Source organism: Triticum aestivum, chromosome 1A, assembly GCF_018294505.1.
Source record: "Triticum aestivum cultivar Chinese Spring chromosome 1A, IWGSC CS RefSeq v2.1, whole genome shotgun sequence".
Taxonomy (NCBI): domain Eukaryota; kingdom Viridiplantae; phylum Streptophyta; class Magnoliopsida; order Poales; family Poaceae; genus Triticum; species Triticum aestivum.
The window spans coordinates 502,447,786-502,461,590 of record NC_057794.1 but is presented as its reverse complement, the minus strand read 5'-3'; positions in this window follow the sequence as shown (position 1 = coordinate 502,461,590).

The following is a 13,805-nucleotide window of genomic DNA, read 5'->3' as shown; positions in this document are numbered from 1 at the left end:
GCGACTTCTCCCAGGTGGATAAACTAGCAAGGCAGCACAAGCTTCTCCCAAGTGGGATTCCGTGACCTCGAGGCATTCAATATTGCTTTGTTGGGGAAGCACGGGTGGAGGTTTATGCTGCATCTCGATACGTTATGTTCTCGGGTTATGAAGAGTAGATATTTTCCTAACTCGGAGTTCATGGCTGCAACGGTTCCAAAAACGGCGTCACCTATTTGGAGAGCAATTGTGGCCGGCCGAGAGGCTATGAAGTTAGGCTTGATTAAGCAGGTTGGGGATGGAACCACGATCTCCATTTGGCAAGACAAGTGGATCCTGAACACTATCTAGATGACCCCTATATTTAAACCAGAGAACACGACACTCCAGCTTGTGAACGAGTTGATTGATCAGGAGAGCTGGACGTGGCAACATGATTTGGTTTGTAAACTTTTCTGGCACCAGATGCTAAAGCAATACTGAGAACATTTTGTTACGCAATGGTGATGGAGAGGATTTTCAGGCTTGGGCCTTCGGTTCAACAAGGAATTATTCTGTCAAATCAGCGTACCGTGCTCTTGTGACTCATAAAGAGCAGTTGGCTCGAGAGGAAGGGACGGATACGGGAACCTCACAGACCGAACGACAACTATGGAATTCTCTATGGAAGCTCAAGGTTATACCAAAAGTACGAGTTTTTTGGTGGCGTGTTCTTAACAAGATACTGCCAGCCGAAGAAACTCTGAAAAGGTGGCACACCAAAGAGTTGGATCACTGCAACGAATGCCTCGCAATGAGTGAGGATTGGATGCACATACTGATCCATTGTTCACATGCAAAACGCTTCTGGGCAAAAGCTGAAGCTTTGTTCGACTTTCATCTACCACGCCTGCACCCGGATACTTGGTCTCAGGGCATCATATGTGATAGCAGGTTTTTGGATGATGAAAGAGCAAAAATCATAACAATGATGTGGGCCATCTGGCACTCTCGAAACAGATGGGGTCCATGATCAACAGCAGCTTGACCCTGGGAATGTTGTGAGGAAGATCAGGGAAGACTTAGCGCTGCTTGAGCTGCCGAGACAACATGCTTCTATATTACCAAGTTATGGGTGGCGTCCTCCTGAGCATGGAATGGCAAAGATCAACTGTGATGGAGCCATCGATGTTATGTGTGGTAAAGGAGGTGTTGCGCGCTCGGCTACTCATCTGCTGGGCTCGTGGTGCAAACCACATGACAGGGTGACAGACCCGTTGATTATGGAGACGCTAGCTCTCTGGGAAGGAGTCATATTCGCCAAATTAAGAGGTCTCACACATGTGATTTTGGAGACAGACTGCATGGTATTGGTGAACTTATAGAATTCTCGTCACACAGATCGTTCTGTCGTGGCACCGATCCTTGATGAAATTGGAGAGCTATCTCTAGCTTTTTACCAACTTGCCGGCCCATCTGTGTGTTAAGCGTGTTTGCTCACTTTTGGTAACCGACAGTTGCCTAGACTCTACACCCTCATTCTTGGTGAGTAGTCTTCTTGCAGACTGCCCCAAGAATGCTTTTGTTGAATAAAGCTCACATAATTTTCCCTAAAAAAATACGTATAATTGAAAGAAAATGTTAATTATGTATTTGGAAAATGGTAGATGTGAGTAGAAAATGTTTCTAATGCATACGAAAAATATACAATGTGTACCAAAAATGTAGAAATATGCTGAGAAAAAGAACAATAAAGAAAAAAAAGAAAACCGAGGAAATAAAATCTAAAGGAAAATAAATAAAAATCGAAAGAAAATCTGATAAATAAGGCACAAACAGTAAAAAGGAAGAAGTTTTTTTTGAGAAATGTGAAAAGGAAGAAGATGAAAACCACATAAAAAAAAACCCGCATCGCTACTACAGTCATGGACTGGCCTAGTAGCGTGCTCGGCACCGGCGAGACTGACCTCCATCTCGCACCTCGCAAGACATAAATCGCTCGCGCCTTAAGGGGCTTCCGGGAGGTTTGTTCGTTTTCCTTCACTGCTTCTTCATTTGTTTCATTTTTTCGTTGTTTAAATTACTGGAGTAGTTTACTCTATATTTTTGAAAATATTATAAATCTATATTTTAAAATTTAATTTACTTATTTATATATCTATAGCTATATCTATATCTATATCTACATTTACTATATAGTGTACCAGTTTTGAATTGGATCTGGAGCATCAATCATAACCGTTGGTGTGCTAAATCTAACGGCTGACAGCAATGGGATTCGTGATGAACAGTAGAACGTAACCTCCACGGTGTTCTGGAACCATCGCCCACTTTCCAGAAAAGAGGCCCAATACGTGATACATCTTGGTCCATGTTGCAGATTGGAGGACGTGCTAAGCCCAAGACAGAATTTGCAAATTCTTCTCCGTGTCATGAGGCTGGGCTTCCATACTCTACCTTGGCAATACTTGCTAAATAGCCTAAAAAAAGAATACTTACATTGGGCAAGTTTCTCAAAAATAAATGCAAGATGTGCATTGCACGTGTAAGCGTGGTGTCCTGGACAGGGGAAAAAACAAGGGCCAATTCCATTTCCCCCCTTAACTTTGTCCCGACCTCATCTTATAAAAATGAGGTCCGGACAAAGTTAGGGGGAAAATGTAAATCTCCCAAAAAACAAAACTGATACTTACTATATAAGAGTTACTATTCATATTTTTTGGACTTGTGGTTTTTTATTGCTGAGGATACCGCGACAGTCATTTTCCCGTGAAACTTTTTACATGAGTATTATGCTAGGTCATGTTAGTTAAATAAGTTTCAGAAAGTTTTGAATCTTTATTTTTTTAATTGATTTTCCAATTCGGGTGCATTGGCCGCCATGTTCCAAAGATCTGCACCGACATAATAGTTTCCACAATATACACTCAAAGAAAAGGAAAATGCGATATAAGAAATTGTATATAAGCAAAAAGATAATTATAATCAAGTGCTACACGTTTATCAAGCATATTATATTTTACGAAATAAGATGATGTCCGACGCGCGGATGCCAAAACCTTGCTAAAAAACATAAATACTCCCTTCGTCCGAAAAAACTTGTCCCAACCTTATTTCTTAAATGGATGTATCTAGCACTAACTTGGTGCTAGATACATCTATTTGAGGGACAAGCTTTTTCGGACGGAGGGAGTAGTTGCTAAAAAACATCTAAAGCTAATGGAAAGCAACATCCCGAAAAAGAGTTATAGCTAATGGAAAGCATAAATGGTTGCATGACTAGGAAAAATAAATAATGAGTTATAGCTATTTAAAAATTGAAGAAGTCAACATGAATCGTCGACATGCATGCTATGAACGTGCAAAGCACATGCCAATTACTAGTATTTAATTGTTTACCACACATTAACTTTTTTGTAAGACTGTGTAAATGTTTTGTTCGCACAACTTCAAAAACATTGATAGCATTCAGTAAAAACGTTTATGACATTCTCAAAATATTCAAGCATTTAGAAAAATTGTTAGAGGCATTTAAGGAAAATATATATACATTGCAAAGAAATGTTCACATATTAAAAAAATGTTTTGTACCATTTTAAAATTTTATGTGACATTTAAGTAAATGTTACACGCTTCAAATATTTGTTTGTGACGTTTGCATTTTTTTATAAACTAAAAAAAGTTTGCATATATTATTATGTTGTAGCATTTTAAAAATGTTTTATATGTAGTAGTTAACACATATTCGGAAAGTTATTCAAAATATGTATTTGGAAAATGTTCATCATATATTTGAAAAATGTTCACCATCTAAATATATTCGAGATGTATATATGTACAAAGTGTATTGGAAAAATAGACATGTATCAAAAAAAGAACAAAGAAAAACTAGTAAAGAAACATAGAAAACCAAGAGCCGGAAGAAAAAACGATGAAACCCGATACAGGAAACACATGGAAAAAGAGAAAAAACATGCCAAAGGTTCCAAAACCGGCCTGAACCAATTATTGAAGCTTCCTGAAACTCGCTCCACAGGAACCCATATTGCGCCGGAAGCTTCCTAGCCAGCGTGTACTGTGAGTGAGACTACCGTCTCGCAATAGGCGTGATATATCTCCTCCGCGCGAATTTCCTATGGACCTCCTTGTTACTGTTGGAAATATGCAGCATGTATTATTAGGAGGCAAATGCCAACATATATACACATACATGAAAATGCCAAAAGGCTACAAGATGATGTCAAGAGACTAGAATGTAAAAGGCCAAAAGACATCACTTAATATAACTCTAACACCCCCCCCCCCCCCCCCTGAAACTCATGGTTGTTCCACAACACTGAGTTTGGAGAGGTGAAACCCATGTTGTGCTCTAGTCTGAGCCTTCGTGAAGAAGTCCGCTAGCTGTAACTCGGAAGACACATACTGAAAAGCAACAACATGATCCTGCACAGCAGCGCGCACATAAGAAGCATCTACACCAATGTGTTTGGTAAGCTCATGCTTCACGGGGTCCCGCGCAATACTAATAGCACCTGTGCTGTCTGATAGGAGGGTGGTAGGTGTAGTAACAGAAACACCAAAATCCTCCAGTAACCATCGTAACCAAGTCACCTCAGCCGTCAAAAGAGCCATAGCTCGCAACTCGGCCTCTGCACTCGAACGAGAAACTGCAGTCTGTTTCTTCGTCTTCCAGGAAATGAGGGAACCACCAAGAAAGACACAGTAGGCAGAAAGTGAACGGCGATCCGTAGGATCACTAGCCCACGTAGCATCCGAATAGGCCTGGAGCTGTAACGAGCTGGAACGGGGGAAAAAGAGACGATGAGAGATCGTGCCACGAAGATATCGTAGAACGCGAAAAAGGTGACTATAGTGAATTGAAGTGGGAGCAGAAACAAACTGACTTAGAATATGGACAGGATAGGAGATATCCGGACGAGTGACAGCAAGATACACAAGACTCCCAACAAGATGACGATAACGTGTCGGGTCAGACAAGGGCTCACCATCAGAAGCACGAAGGTGAACATTGATATAACTTAATATAAATAAAAATGCCTTTCATGTTCGTGTCACCTTAAAATTCTATGGTCCTGTTCATGTTCATGTTCATGTTCATGTTCGTGTTCATGTTCGTGTTCATGTTCACCTTAAAATGCCTTTCATGTTCATGTTCGTGACACGGACCTTAAAATTCACAAGCTTAAAAATGTTCATTGATTTAAACAAATAAATTTAGAAAAATTCATTGATTGGAAAAAGTCATCGAATTTGAAAATTTCATTAAATATGAGAATAGTTTATTGAATTTGAAAAAAATATTAAACTTTAAAAAAGTTCACTAACTTTGGGAAAAGAAGTTCATTGAATCTGAAGAAAGTTCATCAAATTTTAAAAGGTTTGCGAATTTTGGTAAAAAATGTTTACACTCAAGAAAAAGGAAAAAAACCAAACAAAAACCGGTCCAAAGGAAAACCACAACGAAAAAAGTACAAAAAAACCTGGTTAGAAGCTTCTGGAAGGTTCCAAAATCTGGGAGCTTCCACTAACAGAAGAAAGTATAAAAGAAAAGAAAAGGAAGTACGTTATCACAACATGTGGAGTGGCTGGGTGGTTAGTGCGAGTTGTACTTAACGTTGAAGTTGCGAGTTTTGAGTCTGCCGTGCACACATTTATAGCCTTTTTACCAGAGAAAAGGGTGTAATGGGGCGCCGCGGGGGGGGGGGGGGGGGGGGGGGGGGGGGGGGCAAATTGGAAATGGCAATTTCCTTTTTCTATGTGACACTCAATGCTTTGTGCTGTCGTCATTTCGCACAAAGCCGACCAATGGACCAAGCGAGTCCAACCCATCCAGTCAGGTTTATGTTATTCTAATTTTCCTGCTTTTAGGAACTTTCTACTCCCTCTGATCCAAAATAACTGTCAGAGTTCTAAATTGGGCTTAGTTCAAAAATGTGAAACCACACTTATTATGGATTGGGATGTCTAAAAAAAACTTATTATGGATTGGTTCCATTCTTTTTTCTATCTAAACTTTTTTTTCGAAATTTATGAAAAATGTCCATGTTCTAAAATTATTTGGGATTTCCAAAAAAACAGTTCATGCTTTCAAATATCTGTTTGAAATTTTAAAATGTCCCCTTTTTCATAATTTATTTAAAAAATTCAAAAACATGTCTCGGTTTCATTTTTATGGAATTTCAGAAAATGTTTTGGTTTTCAAACTATGTTCAGAATTTGAAAAACAAAATTCTACTTTTCAAAATTTGTACACAAATTAAAAAAATCTCTTTCAACATTTATTCGGGAATTTTAGAAAAAATGATTTTTATGCCACTAGTTGTGTCCCACTACTCAGTTTTGCCATTAGAAGTTACAACTGCTCAAAAATGCCATCGTTCCTTGATATGCTTGCTCAAAAAAGCCATTACATATCTCAAAAATGTCTCCATTCCATTAGATGCTTCCTCAAAAATGCCACTAGACATCATTATTGTTAGGTCAAACTAGTTGACCATGTTATATGATGAAAATGCCCCTATACCCGCATGTCAGCTCTCTCTATATCACAATGATAAGTGTGTACCCCACTTATCATGAGTAAGTAAGCAAATAATTTTAGAGAAAAATAAGAACGTTACTGGGATCAAGTGAGACCCACACTTTCTTATAGTGAGATATATATATATATAGAGAGAGAGAGAGCCGACATGTTGGTATATAGTTATTTTGGTCATTATAACATGGCAAATGAGGTTGGAGCTGAAATAATGGTGTCCAGTGGCATTTTTTGAGCATGCGCCTAACAAAGCGATGACATTTTTGAGCAGTTAAAATTTCTAGTGGCAAAACTGAGTAGTGAGACACAAGCAGTGGCATAAATGATAAAACCCCAAAAATCCTTTTTTCATTTTTTTGTTCACTAATTCATAAATTTTTCAATTTTTTTCAAGAATTTCCAAAAATGATTGTGTTTTTAAAAAAATGTTGGATATTTTTAAAAATTCAGGTTCTCGAATATTGTTCACATATTCAAAGAAAATTGCATTTTCTAAAAATGTTCTAGGTTTTGAAAAGAAATGGGTTTTTAGAAAAATGTTTGAAAAAAGTAGAAGGCAAAAAGGAGCTACAGTGTCCATCTCGTTACTGGGAACTAAGGCGCTACTGTTAATCGTGTCGCTACAGCAGCGGCCGCTACAGTTCTTCGGTTACTACTATAGTTGAACCGCTATAGTAGTTATCTTGATACAGTGCGGCTCGGCGCTCGCTGCTCCACTTGGGCGCGTCTATTTGACGCAAAGCGCGGCACATAGGAGCTCCCTCCTGCTGGTTTCCAGTTCCTCGGAAGCTCGGAGTGAGCGGTACCTTTGCTCTACACCGCGTGTAATGGAGTGGGCTAGCAGGGGTTTGCAATATCGGTATAAAATATCGCTCTAGAATTCTATTTTTTTCCTTAAAAACAACATATTATTTATTTTGTACTTAGAGCCCAGTAATACATATGTCTCGACTTGTCGAGACACTTATTTTGGGATTGAGGGAGTAATACACAGACTAGTCTACCATGTGTAACAGAATAGCGCCACCCAAAGCCCAATAGCAAAGATGTAAGTAGCACATTTTTTAACTGAAGTAGCTCTTCTTTGAAACACAAGGTTTAAAAAATGTTGTATTGAGATGTCATGATCACTTCTTTGAAACACAGGGTTTAAAAGTTCAAGACTGAGATGTCATAATTTTATTCACCAAAAATTGCCATGACTTTTTAAGCCATGTGACAAGGAAAAAAACACAGCAATCATCTTTGGTACCCAATAAGAATTTTGCTCTTATGGAGTTGGGGTGTAAGAAAGCAACACAAACAAATTAGTCCCTCTTAAAAGTTGTGAGTTTATTCCTATGAAGATTGAGCATAGTCACAATAGGGTTGCCCATTGCCTGGCTAATCATGGTAGAACTGGAGATAGCACAGGCTGCTGGTTGCATCAGATTCCAAGTTGTATCTCAGAGCTACCATGACCCTATTTCTTTGATAACATAGAGACTGGAGATAAAACTTCATTTAGCTGACTATAACCCTATTTCTTTGGAATAAAACTTATTTATTCCCCACAAAAAAGGAAACCTATGTGTTAAAGGTTGTCACGTACTAAAATCATAAAAAAATAGTTTAACAAAAAAAAGTCGTTGAACAGATTTTTTGTTGGCGAGCACTGCGAGGAGTTATCCCTCTAAGAGCTATACTTACTAACAGGCACATTGGTTCCAATGGTGCTTGTCCTATCTGTCATCAAGGGGCCGAGGATATCCGTCACTTAATGTTTTTATGCTCGAATGCACGACACTTGTGGACGAAGCTGGGCATCACAAATATCATCGACCAAGCGATCCAGGTTGATAGATCGGGGTCTGCGATCTTGGAATTTATCTTATCATTGCCGGACCAGCAGCTTGAGATGCACCCAATAATTAACTTCAAACAAGTAATAGCCGTTGGGGGCTGGTACCTTTGGTGGATCTGTAGAAAAGTGACGCACAATGAATCAATTCCTCCCCCTTGGAGGTGGGCACTCTCTGTGTTATCAATCTCAAGCAACCATCAAAGGGCTACATCGCTCGTGAGAATTTCCCCTGAAGCAAAGTGGTGTAAGCCGGACCCTCGGTTCATTAAGTTAAATGTTGATATGGCGTACTACTCGGACGAAGGGGTAGGTGCTACGGCGGCTATCCTGCGTGATGACAAAGGTAATTTTTGGGAGCCCAATGCAAGTTTATACCTGTTGCGGTGAATGCAATAACAACAGAAGCGTTGGCCATGCGAGACGGGCTGATTTTTGCTAACTCCTTTGGGTGTAACCGGGTAGAAGCTGAATCGGATTCTTTGCAAGTAATCAATTATTGTGATTGACAAACCATATGGTGGGACTCGGCGGCGGCAATATTCGCAGAATGTTTGGACACTGGTACTTCAATAGAGAAGGTCGTTTATAAGCATTGTTATAAATCTTGTAATCAAGTGGCTCATATGCTAGCTCATTTTAGTTACTGTAATAAGACTTCATTTAATTGGTTGGGCGAGCCCCCTGACTTTATTGTCAGTAAACTCGTAGACGATGTAAACATTATTTAAATTTTAATAAAGCTAAAAAAAGACTATATAAGAGCACATGAAGAGGCAAGAATCAATAAGGATTCACATCCTTTCGGCTATGGATCGACTTACGTCCAAAAAGCGGCCACCCTGAAGCTTCTAGATCTACCGAGATCAACTCATGGCGTTTGAGTCCGATACAATTGAGAACGTGTCATGGAATCAGACATTTCGAGATGCAACGGAATCGATCAATCATACATGCAGCAGCAGGCCCTTATCTCGGTTGACATCACCATCCGTTTCCCTTTACAGATTCCATGCCCAATAAGTAATCATCATGCACGCTCCATCTAGCTAGGTCACCGCATGTTCTGTCGCCGCCATTGGCCTCCGCCGACGTCAATGGCAAAGTTGCGAACCCCCCAACTCTCTCTCTCTCCGACGTATCGGCGAAAGCCGATAGCAGATCGATCCGGCTCCGGCTTGCATTGTCGTACCGGCATCTCATTCCCGCACTCGCCCGCTTATTTTTATGCACGCCGTGGATGGTGCATGCAGCTGAGTGGCTCAGTGGCCCTCGGTGCTGTCCGAGTAAGGAGGGACGGAGAGAGAGAGAATAAGCAGCAACTTGCCGTCGTCTAGAGCAGGCCAGCAATGGCGACTTGCCCCGTAGCGAAAGCGTCGGAGCTTCTTTCCCGTAGCGTAGCACGATCGGTCGATAATGGGGTGCGGGCTAGCTCATTAGTTTGTTCCGGCGCCGCGCGCGCGTGAACTGGGCGACGTTTTTCCGCGTCGGCGAGCTAGCTTTTGCAGATTGGTTAGGCCGGCCATGTGAAAAGCTATATATTCTCTACGTGCATGTACTAACCGTGTGTGGATCTCTGGTGGGTGACTTTTTTTTATCCTCCTGAAAACTTCTGATTTATTCATCAATTGGCATGGCAATACAAAGAATAGAAGTAAAAACAACTTTGCTAAGTCTCAGTCGACTGAGACTTAATTATGTCTCAGTCGATGTTATTTGCTTTTGATCTTGCATAGAGATTCATATAGAAAATTCTTTTCCTTTTTTTATATACTATACTAGCAAGATGCCCATGAGTTGCACGGAACATCAGATGCATTTATACAAGTAGTTTATCTTGTGAGAGAAAAGGATGGACGAGGGAAGGCTTTATTTGCAAATGTGGAGAGGGGTGTGGGTATTTTTTTTAGCAAAATTGCCATAATTTCCTTCCTATCCGTCAGATATAAATCAGACGGCCTATATTGCAGAATGACAAGCACATCATCATCACCAACTCTGTTTTTTTTATAAGAGTAGAGATCACTTGACCGAGACATGGTTAAGTCTGAGTCGACTGAGACCTAACCATGCCCAAATAAAAATCATATCTAGGTCCATAAATCACCTAACGACTATAAGCACTGGAAGCCATGACTATAAGCATTGGAGCGAGCCAAAGACGGACCGCCGTCATTACCTGCCCCTCACCGGAGCCAGGCAAACTTCTTTTGCGAGAAAACTTCTAATTAATCTATTCATCTTTAATCATGACAGTACAACAAACACTAGAAATAGTAAAAATTATATCCAGATCCATGGACCACCTAGCGACGAGTACAAACACTGGACCAAACCAAAGACGTGCCACCGTCATCGTCCCTCCCTTGCTGGAGCTGGGCAAACCTTATTCTAGTAGACAAACGGAAAGTCTGTCTACTACAACACGACAGGTGGAGAATTGCCAGAGTGCCACATGCACAATATTTTTTATTTTCCTCTTGATTTAAAATTCCGACTAGTGGATAGTGGTACCCCATAAGAAGTTTCTTGATTTGTAGGATTCTTAAAATGCGGAAATAGAAGAAAAATGCAAGACTGGAATGCCATTTCCTCTTGAATATTATAGATTACAAATTTACTGAAATTTAGATGGAATGGTGTTTGGTAGGAAAGAAATAACAAACACGTTCTACTAATAGGTTTTAGTGGGTGAAATTTTTCGATAGAATAGAGTATAAATAAATAACAAGAAATATTCACATGGAATCATGTGAAGCAAAGAACCAACGCAATAAAATTCATAAGAATTTAGATCCTCTAAAATTTGTGTGAAATTCCCTTGAATCAAAGGAGCCCTGATCATAGTTGCTTCGTCAGGTCACCCGTAATGGGAGCTCCTAAATTCATTTCATAAGCCAATTAACAGGAATGCAAGATGCTCACATTTGAATGCAAAATGCAAGATTCTCTTCGAGATAGAGCTTCACAGCTTGCTCGCACTGGGTCTGGTAAGACGATTGTGGAGGAGGCTCTCAGGAGTAAAAGAAAGAAGAATTGCAACATAGGAAAGGCGTCCGCAACTTTTTGATGGATTGTCACAAGTCTTTTGGGTTGTCTTTATGGCCTGGCTTGTTTTTCGTGGCTTTGGTGGTGCCCATGATCTTAGGCCGAGGTACTCTCGTTGGGGATTTCTTTGCGATGTACCAGTGTGGGAGTTGGTGATCGTTGCGTGTAAGGTATGACTGTTGGGCTGATCGTGCGCTTATGAGGTTGCATGCTTAGTGAGTAGTCAACATGTGGTTGGGTTTTTATCGGATTTTTGCCCGGTTTTCCATCAATTAACTATGCAATTCTCTTCAGCTTAATTAATCGCTGAGGCAAATCTTTTGCCTCCATTTCAAAAGAAAAAATATGCTCACATTTCTTGCCAGCTCTTGTTTAATCTAATTAGACATTACTTGATTTTAATTCACTGATTTTCTTCTCTCATCTTACCCCTTCCCTGGGCTCTAGCATGTTTGCTTAATGCTTCTTATACATACTCTACTGGTTGGATTCAATCCAATCCAAATCATCATTTGGCGATAAATTGTTCACTGCTGCTGTTTTGTAGTAAAAAACAACTATTGCTAGCTATTAAGTTCAGGCTGTCCCTTAATTTCACCATCAATTATTTGCGCACACACATAATTCAATATCAAACCAGCCAAGTTCTTTTTTTTTTTCAAATATACATCCAGACAAATTTGATCTTTTACATCTAGTACTAGAAAAATTGGTGCCAGATCTAGTCAAAATGTTGTGACAAATGATAAGGTGATAGTTTTGCACATGCAGTTATCTAGTGGAAACAAAAGGAAAAAAAAGAGATTTTGAACTTGCATTAAAATAAAATGCAGTAATTTTTGCCGGAGAAAAAAAAGGAACTTGTTGAAAACATGTTAGAAAAATCAAAAGCATTATGAGAAAAGAAAATAATTATTTTTATGGATTTAAAATTATTTAGAAGTTCTATCAAACTGTGTATTTGGTTTTCCTGTAATACTTCAATGCTTTATTTCATTTTATTTTAATATTTATAAATAGAAAATCTATAAATTGTGTAGTGACTTCTCCGGTATATCTATTTTTCTACTTTTGCCTGTTTTTATTTTATTTTAAATTCTTCACTTTTCTAAATTCCTCTGATTTTTGATAATTTCTTATTATAAAAGTCATACAAATGGGGGCACAAAATTCCTCCATGTCTTAGAATTCAGAGAGTGAGACGAGTACTTTCATGAAAAAAAGAAGGGATGGTTGAAGTACGAGTTTAATGCGCAACATAACTTGGATCACTATGTGACTGCACGAGTTTAATAATATGCAACATAACCTCTCTATTTCCTGCTCATTTTATTTTCTTTACTTTTTAAGATGTGCTAAGTGAATATGAGCTGTTAATATTGCTGATCCAATGTGAGTCGTGGAACAAATTTTGTACTTGCATAAGGAGTTAGTCTGCTCGTTTCCTCTAAAAAAATCATGTTTACCAATGCATTAATTACAATGCATCATGTGTGACCACTAAATGACCAAAGACTTTTAATGCACACCTCACCTAAGCACCAACACATTGAAAGAGGCCTTAACGCTACTATGATGACAACCAGTAAATATATTTCTTGTAAGCGGGAGCATCATAAAATTTCTCATGAAGATAAACCTTGAGACTTTGATCAGAACCCATGAAGATAAGCCTTGAGACTTTTACCAGTAACCCCTAGAAGGGCACACCACCATAAATCAAGAGTACTATCCTTTCTCTCCTTTCTTTTGAGCAAACCAACCACGGTAGGAACTAGCTTGGCGGGCCTGAACAAGTTTGGAGTGCACCCAAGGTCCTTTCACGCCGATCTTTTCTTATCTACCCTTAACTAGAAACACTATACATCTACGGTTCTCTGCATAGTTACCCAAGTGACATCTCAAGTTACCAGAAAGCAACAAGTGTCAGAGGCCATCTAAACCAGAAGGGAGGATGTAATTAATATCCATTCATTTTTTTGTCTCGTTACTACTCGTGACCTAGGAAGAAACGATGCTAAGCGTATGGACCTATACAAAATGCCTACCAACCAATACATAAAGGAAATTAGTTTTCAAATAATTAAATGAGAGAAACTTAGCTACAAAAGCTAAGCATATATACATTGGAAGGTTAGTTTTTTTAACACTAACCTCCCAATGCATATGTGCTTGCTAAGCCTTTTAATGCAGTTAACACCTCGCCTAAGCACCAATGAATTGAAAGAGGCCTTAACGCTGTAATGACCACTACATATATTTCTTGTAGGTGTGAGCATCATAAAATTTCTCATGAAGATAAACCTTGAGACTTTGATCAGTAACCCATGAAGATAAGCCTTGAGACTTTTATCAGTAACATCTAGTAGAAGGGTACACCACCATAAATCAAGAGTCTGG